Source organism: Lygodium microphyllum, chromosome 6 (assembly GCF_053477565.2).
Source record: "Lygodium microphyllum isolate KBCC chromosome 6, Lygodium_microphyllum_v1.1.10, whole genome shotgun sequence".
Lineage (NCBI taxonomy): Eukaryota > Viridiplantae > Streptophyta > Polypodiopsida > Schizaeales > Lygodiaceae > Lygodium > Lygodium microphyllum.
In genome coordinates this window covers 98,444,240-98,457,639 of record NC_141140.1, presented here as the reverse complement: position 1 = coordinate 98,457,639, position 13,400 = coordinate 98,444,240, and the positions used below count along the sequence as shown (strand labels likewise).

At 36.2% G+C, this 13,400-nt stretch overlaps 1 pseudogene; it reads left to right on the top strand.

Moving 5' to 3' along the window:
* The first annotated feature begins 5,408 nt into the window (after nucleotides 1-5,408).
* On the top strand, nucleotides 5,409-6,222 carry LOC148034849 (germin-like protein 8-2 pseudogene; annotated as a pseudogene).
* Nucleotides 6,223-13,400: the final 7,178 nt, after the last annotated feature.

The following is a 13,400-nucleotide window of genomic DNA, read 5'->3' as shown; positions in this document are numbered from 1 at the left end:
CATGTGCAGGGCTGAAAAGAAATATGTAGGATGGGTTGGAAAAGAGCAGAAGACATATGGTTTGATGGCTGCAAATGAAGGTATTTTAGGGCTGTTTTCAAGGTTGATTGATGTTGATACAGTGGCTGAAATTTTTGCAACAATTAATGCTAAAAGCATGGCAGAAAAAGAGGTTATTTATGTTGACACTTTAGAAATGTATGAAGTCATTCAAGAGTTTGCTAAGCATGAATGTTATGGGCTGCATAACAGGGCTGAAGCAAGGGTGGATACAAAGTACAAAACAGTTGCAAAAAAGGTTAAGCCTGTGGCTTTGCCTTTACCACTTGAAAGTGATACGTTGGCTGTGTGACTCAACAGCCTAGTTTACACGATCCACATGAAGTGGGACAAAAATTTACAATTAAAACTTTACAAAAGCTGAAAATTGGTGATACAAGCTCTCTTTTACTAGCAGAAAGAGCTGGTTTCTTGTAGATGTTGGCAAGGCATGGGAAAGCCTTTTCATTTCAGCCAAATGAAATTGGATGTGTTGATCTGACCATAGTTGCACCTATGGTTATCTTTACAGTACCTCATGTGCCATGGAATTTAAAGCCTATTCCAGTACCTCGGGCATATTTGTCTAAGTTACTAAAGTTTTTGAACGAGAAGATCAGGATGCAAATTTTGGAGCCCTCTTCAGCTCCATATTCAAATCAGTGGTTTACCATTCCAAAGAAGAATGGTTCTTTGAGGTTTATATAGGATTTGCAACCAGTTAATAAGGTCACCAAAAGGAATGTTGGATCAGGCCCGATAGTGGATGAATTTGCAGAAGTATTTGTAGGCAAAGAAATTTACTATTCGAGAGATTTATATTCACGATATGATCAGTTTCAGCTTGCATTAGAAAGCCGAGATATCACTACCCCATGGAAAGAGGGTTTGAATAGAGAAGAGTTGCTGGTCCTACGCATTAGACAGTTAGAATGAAGGCCTAAAGACATTGACACAGCCATGAAAAAACTAAAGACTGCAAGGATCAAGAATAAGAAGAGGTTTAAAAAGCGACACAGACTTCGGCCACAAGCTATACAAGAAGGAGACTGGGTGCTAGTTTATGACAGTAGCTTAGAAAATCAGCATAGTGCCAGTCGGAAGATGACAAAGCGGGGTGGTTTGGTCCATATGTGGTAAGGTTTGTTTTTGACAATGCTACCTATGCATTAAATGAGATGGATGAGACAACTCTAAGGATTCCAATGGCTAGAAAACATATCAAACTCTTTAAACGTAGGGAGTCTTCGACATCTAAGTTGAAGGAGCTGGATACTCAGCATGAATATGAGGATATAGAAGAAGAAGAGGTAGAAGATGAAGACATTGACATGGTAGAGGATACTTCTTCTGACACTGCGGATCCATAAGACTTTGGCACATGCTAGAGGATGTGCAGGTTAGGAGGGGGTGGATGTCGTGCTGCTACGTGCACACCATGTGAAAAACTCTAAAGTGCGACTTTCTGATTGATCTAGAGAGCCAATGCCATTTTACACATTAGTGTTAGTGTCCATGGTTCAAACATATTAGGTTTTTAGACAAGTGTAGCCAATTTATGATATTTTAGATATTACCTCTTGTTTTAAAAAAATCCAAAAACTGTAGAAAACTTCTAGATTAGGATGACATACAAAAGAAAGAATGTAGCTTTCAGCCATATGTGAGGATTTTATGTAAAAAGAGATGGATGAAATTGCGCGCGTCGTGATCGTTGTTTTCAGGCAGTGAACAACACTCCCAAGTGGAAGATAAAGAAAGAGTAATCTGGCAGAATTTTTGCCAGGTGTGCTGGTATTTTATTCTCCTTTCGGAGTCAATGGAAGCATGAGATTGGTGGTCTGAGCAGCATAGAGGAAGGTATCATTTTTGTGTACAAGAGTTTTGTCTTCTCATAATGGAGAAATAAATTGACAGGCTTCAATTCTGTGAGTATTATTCTACGCCTTCTATTTCTTTCTGCGAGTATTCTTTCATATCTTCTCTTTCTTTCAATCCCTTCTCTTCCATCTACTCCACTCCTTGAATCTCCCTTTATCCTGCTGTCTCTTACCCCCTACGGTAGACTTTTGACCGCAAACTCTCTAACAGCGATCATACACTAAACAAGTTAATAAGAAAAAAAATCCATGAGTTTCAAAGTTGATGATTATGTTTGGTTACATATTGATAAGAGAAGATTGCAAAGTGTTGAGAAAGGTCCTCTTGTTAAATTAGCACCTAGATTTTATGGACCTTTCAAAATCATTCACAAAATCAATGAAAATACATTTAAATTAGAACTACCCCCACATTGGAAAATCCATAATACTTTTCATATCAGTTTATTACGACCTTTAGAGGCCAATTACATGTCCACCCTGTCTATGAAAACCCTTCTTTGTTAGAAGAAGAAACTGAAATTCTTGAACCTGAAACTATTCTAGACTCTGCTTTTATGACCACTAGAACTAGCCGTAGATATTCTAGATATTTGGTTAAGTTTAAAAATCATCTTGTTGAAGATGCCCAATGAATGCATGCATGTGACCTAAGTTCTTACCCGTCACTAGGTACACTTATTTATTGAAGCGCTTGAAAAATATTGATTATTTTGTATGCGCATAGACGCTAAGTTTAAATATTTTGTTATTGGACATTGTATTTAGGCATAATCTGACTTTTAGGATACCCAACCGCTTTATTCTTTATTTGGACAAAAGCAAACACAAAAGCCAAAGCATGCTAATTGTAAATTGGGCTATTTTTGAGCTTGCTTCGTATTTTGCAAAACCTTTTTCTTACTTTACGAGTTTTAGTAGAGTTTTTTATTCTTGGGGACCTTCCGACGTTCACTACGTGTGCATACAACAATTTGTGCTCTATCATCTAAGTGCGACTTCAATCTTTGTGGATACAAAGATTTTCTAACAAAGGATGCTTTTCTCCATAGTAGAACATATAGATTACCATAGTATTCTACATAGATGGGGCTTTGTCCATCCAGCTAAACATGCAAGTGTGGTAACTACTAGGACCATGAGTTGCATAGTGGTATTTGTTGATACAAGGGGCCCAACAACTATATGTGATGTTAAAACATGCAAAATGAGCTACCATTTTTTGTCTTATCTACAAATTCTTCTAGAAAATCGAACCAATGACGTAGAAGCCACGTACAAGTGGCAAGAATACTTCCATTAGTGTATGGGTATTAGGCTTTTAGTTGTTGCATTCAAGCTAGGAAGTGAAACCCCACTAACAAGAGAAAATTCTTACAAGTTAAATAGTAATTACAATCTTTTCTTGCCAAAGGATATGTTGTAGTGAGGAGGGTTCACTTATGTGTGTTTGGTTTTCCATTCTCATATACACTACGCATAAGGACAACTAAGACTTCTCTTAAAGGATTTGATTAGTATATGCTGATGTGGTGCTACTTTTCTTGTTCACTCATAAAGATGAGATTATAAAGAAAATTTCATCGTTACCATCATTCTAACACATCATCTTCAAAGTAAGAGATTTCTAATTGCTCTACACCATAAAGGTCTCTATAAAATGAGTCTATTAAGCTTATTTCACTTTCCCATATGCACATATGGTTGATGTTCACAAAAGCTAAATACCTACTCGTTTGTTTTCAGATAACCTTGTGTGTGCAGTGTAATAGAGTTGCATTATAATCCATAACTACTCCACTATTTTAGAAAATGCTTGCTTGCAAGTGTTAAAACTTAGCTATAGAAATCTTTTGAACTTCTATTAAACATCCTTGATCACTATTTTGTTAGTACACATGCATGAGTACATATTCCTATATGGAGAGGTATTTGGAAAGGTTATGTCTTTAACATGCATACATAGGCATGTCTACACACAAATATAAATACGTATCCATGTGTAACTTGCATGTGTATTGCTCATCCCCTCGAGGCAGTTACTCTTGAATATATGTGTGTATCACATGGGTTCAAAATAAGCAATTTTAAAAATACTAATTTTACAAATTTTTTATATAAAAAAGGGTGTCATATAAAGGAGTTACTTATAGATTGAATAAATAAGGGTTACTTTACTAAAAATATCGATTTTTTCCAAAGTAAAATTAAAAAATACTTTTTGTAAATTTTACTAAGTAAAATACCATTTTCTTTGAGCTCACATGGTATTTTACATTTATTTAAGAAAAAATCACACATAAGATTATGTATAACCAAGCCTTAAACACACATGATACAAAGCATATATATATAGTAAACCCTTTGAGCCCATTCTCCACTTGCACATATCTATGCACACGTGCACATACACACACATAGAGTTGTTAAGGAAACTCCTAAACCAAATCAAATATACATAATATAACATGATAGAAAAATTTTCAAGAGATCTTTATGTATATCTTACTATTAATTTGTAAAATAAAAAATTGAGACAAAGCAAAACAAGAATTTGATATGTGTAATTTGAGTAACTCATTTCTTAAGTTTTCTCCAAAATTCTTTATTATTTGAGTACCTTTACAACTATTTCTATGTAAATTTCCCATGTGGTTATTATATTTGAACTTAGCATCTACTTTTACCTTAGCAAGCGCTTATGATTACATCACCTCGTTACATTGTAGAATAGTGTTTCCCATAAAAATAGAACTCTTGACCTTGGGTTTATTACACCATCTCTCTACATTCTACCTAGCAAGTCTTGGGATATATTGCATTACCTTGCACATTACAAAAATAGCGTTAGTTTATGCTACCAATCACAACATTAGATGGGTTAATGATATAAATATGAAAATCCCGAGCCTCACACCTTGTAGTGGCCATTTTCCATAAACGGGCAACGCTCATGAAAACATGTTTTCTATCCATCTTGCGAAATGATTAACTACCAAGTCGTAGGCCGAGCGATCGGACGCATTCCATGAACGCGTGGACGACGACTTCATAGGTATTTTACATAAGATAAATACTTTCTGCATACACGCAGGATGAAAAGTAGAGTCTCTTATTTTAATGTTAATCAGGCCGGACGCGCGTGATTGGATCCACAAGAGCGTGAAAGACCTGGTAAACAAGCTGATGACCTGGTATACGAACGATTATCCACGCAAGCTCATGACCTGGTATACGAACGATTATCCACGCATCTAGCTCGTACTACTTATATGGAATCGAAGGCTCCATCTTCCCACCATGCGATCAGCGGTGCAGCAGTTGTTCATTCCTAGACGTTAGAAAGCCGCGCTTGTGCTTGCTGAAAACCGTGATCTGCTAATACAGTATTCGCCGATCGGAAGAGGTTAACTAGCTAGTAGAGAACCATTCGGGCCCCTGCTTTCTCATAGCTACCGTCCTGCACTCACCATACGCAATACTGTATCCATGGCATCATCACTAAAGCTTGCTATGCTAATTGTAGCTATCACATTGGCGCAGCAGCTCTTCCACCCGATAACTCTCACTGAGGCGGCGGACGAGGACCCCTTGCAGGACTTCTGCGTGGCTGATCAGGGGGCGCAGGCGGCCGGAATCACAACCGTGAACGGTCTGCTGTGCAAGAATCCCCAACAAGTGCAGGCCAAGGACTTCGCCTCTCCTCTGCTTCGCCAGCAAGGCCAGTTTAACAAGGCGCTCGGCTCCGCTGTGCAGCTGGCGTCGGCCCTCACCTTCCCTGGACTCAACACCCAAGGCCTGTCCGTGGCCCGCATAGACTTCGCGCCCAATGGTGGGCTCAACCCTCCACACGTCCACCCGCGTGCCACCGAGGTTCTCTTCCTTGCCGAGGGCACGCTTGTGGTAGGCTTCGTCTCCACCACCAACAACACCCTCTTCCAGCAGACCCTGTACAAGGGCGATCTCTTCGTCTTTCCCCGCGGCCTCGTCCACTTCCAGATCAACCCGGACAAGAAGAAGCCTGCCCTCGCTATCTCCGCGCTCAACAGCCAGAACCCGGGCACCTCCCAGGTCGCCCCCGCTCTGTTCGCCGCCATGCCTCCCCTGCCGGAGGACGTGCTGCAGACCGCCTTCGCCATCGACAAGGACGAGGTTTATAGCCTCGTTAAAAGCGTCGCCACCACACTGCCGTGATGGTACTAATACGTGTCACACCATCTCAACACATCATTGCTGCACAGTCGAGGTTTACAGCCTCATTAAGACTCGCCACCACAATCCCGTTATCATGCTAATATATCCGTCATCACCAGTGCACCACCCTCCCGTGGTCATCCTGATATCTATGTCGCACTAAGTTAACACATTATTGCTATACAAATCAATATTCTTAAGCATTATTGTTATAGAATCGATATTCTTGCCGCTACATTTCTTTGATACTTGACACGCAACACCTACAAATTTGGAAATCGTAAAAAGTAATCCATCCGGAGGTCACAAAATTTTGAGCTTTCATGTTCCATGATTCCCAAGTCTATTTATGAAAAAAAATATCAAAATGGAAAGCACAAAAAACGTTATGCAAGAAAAGCCCATCTACGCAATATAGTTACCATGAATATTGCAATAATTGCTATTATTACTACCTTATTGAATTTTCAAACTTCCTTTTATGCAAACGAAGCACTATGAATTTTACTTAAAAATTGACATTCAATTTATGAAGTTTAAAATTTTGCATGTGATATAGAAAATATAGTTTCCATGAACATTGCAATAACTACTATTGTTGTTTTTTGCTACCAGTAGTGCTCTGATAATTGTTGCTCCTCCTCCTCCTCCTCATAACACTACTACTATGATTTCTCCTTCTACTTTGCTACTATTAGTATTGTTATTGCCATTGCTACTAGATTAGGTGTCACTAGCCAATGTGGTACATATCAAGTCTTTATGTTGGCAAGCACACTTTCACCATATAGAAATGATAGACACATTCAAACAATAAAGGCAATTATAATTGTATGGAATAAATGCACTAATGTATCTTTATCTTTGATGCTTCCTTGGAAGTCCACCTTATAGATTATGTAAGATACCACGTAAGTTCAAAAGAAAGGGTATTATATCTCATAAAATTTACAAGATTATATTTACAAATAGGGTTTTTCAATTAAAAGTTGAAAAAAATGTGTAAGTTTAGTAAAGAAAAAGGTGTTATTTTAGGGTCTTATAGCATATAAAGAAATGGTATTTCTTAATATCCTTTGAATGCATGTTATATAGATGAATACTTATAGATAAACCCCCTGAGCTACTTCACACTCTAGAACCAACTCTAATAAAATGGAGATAAGAATGCAAGAGTGAAAGAAAGCAAAAGACTTGATTGTGTTCATTGTTGTACAAGTAATGCTTATATATAAGGATGCCTCATAAAGAGGTCAATGTGAAAGGTGGGTGGTTAGTGGAAAAAAGTATCCACTTAGTAGATGCTATATGATAAGATGATCATAAATGAGAAGATGTGGAATGGGTAATCTTTGTTGACTTTTGAAGGCTTACATTTAAAGATATTTGAATATTCTTCCAACATACCTTCTTAAATTGATGTGATAATTGATGCTTCTCCTCCTCATACTACTGCTACTATGATTTCTCCTTCTGCTTTGCTACTATTAGTATTGTTATTGCCGTTGCTACTAGATTAGGTGTCACTAGCCAACGTGGTACATATCAAGTCTTTATGTTAGCAAGCACACTTTCACCATATAGAAAGGATAGACACATTCAAACAATAAAGGCAATTATAATTGTATGGAATAAATGCACTAATGCATCTTTATCTTTGCTGCTTCCCCAAGGAGTCCACCTTATAGATGATGTAAGATACCACATAAGTTCAAAAAAAATGGTATTATATTTTGTAAAATTTATAAGATCATATTTACAAATAGGATTTTTTAATTACAATTTGAAAAAAATATGTAAGTTTAGTAAAGTAAAAGGGATCATTTTAGGATCATATAGCATATAAAGAAAGGGTATTTCTTAATATCCTTTGAATGCATGTTATATAGATGAATACTTATAGATAAACCCTCTGAGCTACTTCACACTCTAGAACCAACCCTAAGAAAACAGAGATAAGAACACAAGAGTTAAAGAAAGTAAAAGACTTGATTGTGTTCATTGTTGTACAAGCAATGCTTGTATATAAGGATGCCTCTTAAAGAGGTCAATGTGAAAGGTGGATGATTAGTGAAAGATGCCACTTTTGAAGGATTACACTAAAAGATATTTGAATATTCTTCCAACATACCTTCTTAAATCGAGAAAAGACAAATTAAAAATGATTTCAAGAAAAGGAGTTACTACTTTTTATCCCCTTATAGAAAGGAATGGGTTGCAAGTACAAAAAATGATGTCAATAGAAATCAGGAGCATTAGAGGTGAGACGAAATTTTTCATGAGTGACAAGTTTTGTGAAAATGTCTATCTAGTAAGAACTAGGCACATACTCAATGTGAAGATAGCTCTCCTAATATAAATATTTTACAAAATGGAAACATAAACTAATGTGTTTGAGTTAGTCAGAATTGACATCACCTAAAGTGATGAGTGTGATATAAGATTGATTATCAAAATAAGTGGTAAATTAAGCAACTTTGTAGTAGAAGTCTGATTCCTAGATCATAATGTGATATAATTTTACTTGTTGGCACTCCAGATAGAAGAACCACCCATGAGAAGCAGGTAGCCATCGGTAGTCAATCTATGAGTGAAAATATCACCTCTCCAATCAGCATTACAACAGGCGCAGAGGGTATCTTGGGATGGAAGGTGATACTTGAGGCTCAAGCATAAGGAACTTTTAATCATTTCCTACATAGGAAAAACTAGGGAATCCCCTATCAAATCTATAGATAAAAACACACATAAGTAGGGAAAGTATTTAGGGAAAATGGAATATTTCCTAATTAGAGAAACTAGGAAATCACATAGGAAGTTTCCTACATAGAAAGGGAAAATTCCCTTCAAAGAAAACTTTTCTATATAGGGAAAATTTTCTACATTGCGAAATGTTCCATTTTTTCTCATATTTACTTTTCCTACCTACATTTATTTTTGACTAGAGAAATGATAAGGAAAACCCTTTTCTTCTTTCATATGTAGGAAAAATTTCCTATGTGGAGAAATTTTCATACATAGGGAATTTTCCTATGTTTCCCCACATAGGGAAATTTCCCTACATTTGATAGTTTTCCTACATAATAAATTTTTTATGTTACTGTAGTTTCTCTCTAATTCGAAATGTTACATTTTTCCTAGTTTGCACATTCCTACTTCTATGAATTTATAAGTAGAAATTATACACTAAATTTAAAACTAGGATATACATAGATTGTTTAGTTAATTTCAAATAGGCCATAATGTACATCTAATAGTTTAGATAGTTTTTCCCTAAATACAACTCTTGATGAATGAAATTCTTGCGTATGACGAATGTGCAACATGCAATCTTTTCCTAACTACTACGTACTTAAATGAGATTATAGGTTTTTTTTCCTATGTTAAGAGAAAAATCCTAGATATGTAATATTTTCTATATAAGCTTTTTTTCTATGTGGAGAAATATTTTTAATGTAGATAATTTTATTTTTAAAAAATATTTAAGTAATTTATATGATGCCATAATATGGTGGCACTATATCCTTACTCTAGTTGATTCCTAATGGCTAATGAAATGATAAACAGAGACATTGCATTGTAAATTACTTGGACATAGAATTGAAAATCTCTATCACTTGTGTCGATGCCAATGCTAATGGGTTGCTTGGGAATTGCTGGAAAAGGAGAGCTTGCTCATCATTGTCAAGTAGTTCCATGTAGCTATTGATGGTTATGGCATGTATGTCCCTCTACAATACATAGAGATGTATCGGCACAATGGGAAGCTTAGCTAAATCAATCACAGAATGCAAAAAACTTGAGCAACCCACAACCATAACCTGCCACACTGAAAGTGAAGAAAGAAATAAAAATAGAACTTGCTCATCAAGAACAAATAAGCAAGCCAAACTCAAAATGGGGACACTATTAACAAAAACCAGAGTCAACAATAGTAGCCAACTCACATAGATATACTGAAAAACCTGTAGCAACCAAAACAAATACGACATGCTGCTAGAAAATGGGGCGCATAGAAGGCTAAAAAAAAATCACATTGCTGTCAACTTCGGCTGCAAAGAAGACTTACAACAAGGTGCATCAAATGTATAGAAATACCTAAAAAGAGACTCAACCAAGTAGGACAATATTGTAGTATCACACTATATGCAATGCACACAACAAGAAGTAGCACTCTCTCAACAACCAAGTTCACATGCTCTAGCAATATCAATCCATAGGAGACAATTGCAGAGGAGACAACCATCAACACACAGGAAGGTCATGTAAGAAAACTCGAACCACTAATCCACATAGGAATTTTTTCCCTCAATAGCTACTTTGAAATAAGAGTCCCTAAAGTAGTGGAAACTATGGGATTGAAGGCAAGTTTTTACTTGAGCATATGCATAGGTTTAGGTTTTGGAATAACCCAGTACCACTTCCATTAGCAATCAAGTAGCACTTGCATCACATTTGCTTCCATAAATGTAGCAGTTTCTGTGAAAACCATGTCATCAAGGAAAGAAAGCAGCTTCTTCTTTGAAGACCATCTCACTCAATGCATTTTAAATTTCTTCAACTTGTATAACTTATTCTCACTATTTCTTCACAAATCTTTCTTGGTGAACGTACAACCACAAAAAACACTGGAGTTGTGTGCCTTTCTTGGTGGAAATCATCCGTAGGTACAAAGCATTTCTTTAGCTCACCCTAGCAATGTTCATCCTACTTGCAGCTTGACACAAGCCAAAATTCTGTATTCTCTTCTCAAATCTGCTCTTACTTTTAGCTTTTAAGGTTCTATGACCTACTTCAATAGTCTCTTCTTCTACTATTATTTCACCCAAGAAAGCAGCCATAGCCAGATATTGCAACTCTTGATTTCTCTCCCTTTGTGTCCATCTTTCTAAATAAGAAGCCATAATCTGCATCTATTTCAAGCCCCAAGGGTCTCCACTTGAAGCAGCAAAGCTTGCAAGATTGTGAAGATCAATCCCACATGTCACAACTAGTCAAAGATGGAGCTACAGGTAAGCTATAGCCCAATGCCATCAGCAAAATTGAAAATGGGCTCCAAAAAATGGTCCGCTCACATATTCCTCCTTGAAAAATAGCATGAGGAGAGGGCACAATAGTTTGATAACATTAGTGATGATGATGATTATTGTTAGCTCACAAATAACCTTTCCAACGCATAGCGGTTCAGTAAGCCCACTCACAAGCTCGATCGCATGTGAGGTTGCCTTTGTTTAGTATGGCAAGAGCCTTTGGTTCCATAAAACATGAAAAGAGAGGGCAATTATAGCAATGATCTCATGCTCTACAAGCGTAAGATGCATGTGATGCTAAATTTAATGTTGTTATTGTATAGGGTATCCATCAAGCTACAAGCTCCACAAAAGTAGCTCCAAGGACCTAAATCTATCGATGAATTGTTGTAGTGACATCTAGCCTTACAAAATTAAAATATTAAAGAAAATCCATATACATGTCAACTCATCATGTGGTTGACGGAAAAGATAATTGTTCCAACTCCTTTTACTTATGGGGATCAATGTTACTTTTTGTCCTATCGTAACTTGCAAGCCTAGGATGTTGAACATGGAGATGCTTCTTTTTGTATAGCAGATATACAGCTAGTATTAAAACTTCACAGCCAAGTTTGTGATTATTGGCAATAGCCAGCACTGAACAACCACCTACATAAAGACATTTGACATTTGACTGTTGCAAACAATCCTGCAAATAGTCCTCGGGGAAGTTACTATATGTGTATTCTCTACATCACGTGCGTTCAAGGCCTATTTATAGATATCCTTATCTATGAATTTTTCTTGAATAAAACATAACCATTTTCTATTCAATCTGTAAATAACCCCTTTATATTATATCCCTATGTATGTAAAAATAAAATAAAAATGGTATTTTAAAACTACATTATTTTAAACCCACGTGATGCACACATATATTCATGAGTAACTTACTTGAGGCATTTGACTGCAAAAACTTTTAAGAATTAACTTAGATCTACATATTTACAAATCTAATCCACTACTTAAGAAATGATGGTGAGATAGGTCACCATTTTCCATAGTCCATACAATGCTCCATGAATTTTTTTATGAGCAGGTTTAGTGTGGAATCTAGGCTGCAAAATCTCCTTCTCCATGTAGCATTCCATCTTTTTAATCAACAATCCAACCATCATGTCTCATGTAGAAGCTTTCAAGGCTTTATAGATGTCTCCCATTTTTTGTTTGGAATAACAATCCATTCTTCCTATGATTTTGTCAGTCTTCACACTAGTATCTTCCCCACAAAATTAAGTTGACAACAAGATATGAGGAACGTGAAAAATACCTGAGATAAATAAGTATATATACTAGCATACATCACACATGATGTATTAAGTTCTTGTCCTCTCAACTAGGAGGATATGAAGTTGAATTTTTCTGAAAGAGATGTAGGCTTACATATTCAATTTTTCCTAAAACACCTTCATCCAATTTTAAAGCTTATCCATGCCTTGAATCTAGTGACATCTTGGCAAAAATTTATAATAGTTATAAAACCTTATGCATAATCCATCAACATGAGCACAAGGATATAGAATGAATAGACTAATGCATGTTTTCACACATGCATAAAACGAAAGCTACTAGTTGCAAATGCTCCTTATGTTTACACACAGTCTTGTGAAACACACTACACATCACTCTAAAAATACACATGAAATATGGAGGCATAGATGTAATAAGGTATGTATCGTACACACAAGACAATAAACCTTTTCAAATTGTTAATCTTCGTGTTTATTCACTCTTCATGTTTGAGTTATACCACTTTAGAAGAAAATAAAAACACCAATGCTACAAGGATAAAGATTACAAGGATAATTTAGCAAGTAAAAAAAAAGTCTCAATAAAGTCACAAACTATCTGGTAGCTTCCTGAATCTTTTCCATGTATTAATTAGAACCAATTGTATCTTGGAGATTCTCCACAAAACCTTCATTATGAGTACTTGAGATTTAGGCTTCTTCAAAGAGATTTTCTCTACTTCACCTGACATAACATTAATAAGTTACATCTGAATAAAAGCATACAAATGGAGGACATATTGCAAAGAACATCTACATGGCATCTTCCATACATATCATGAATATTTAAGTAAGCTTCAAATGTGAGTAATTGTTTTGACACTCTCCATTGCATTCAATGACCACCAACAAAGGGCATCAATCAAGGCCTTCATCATCACAATAATCTTCATTGTGGTCAAAACCTATTACAAGAGACATATGAA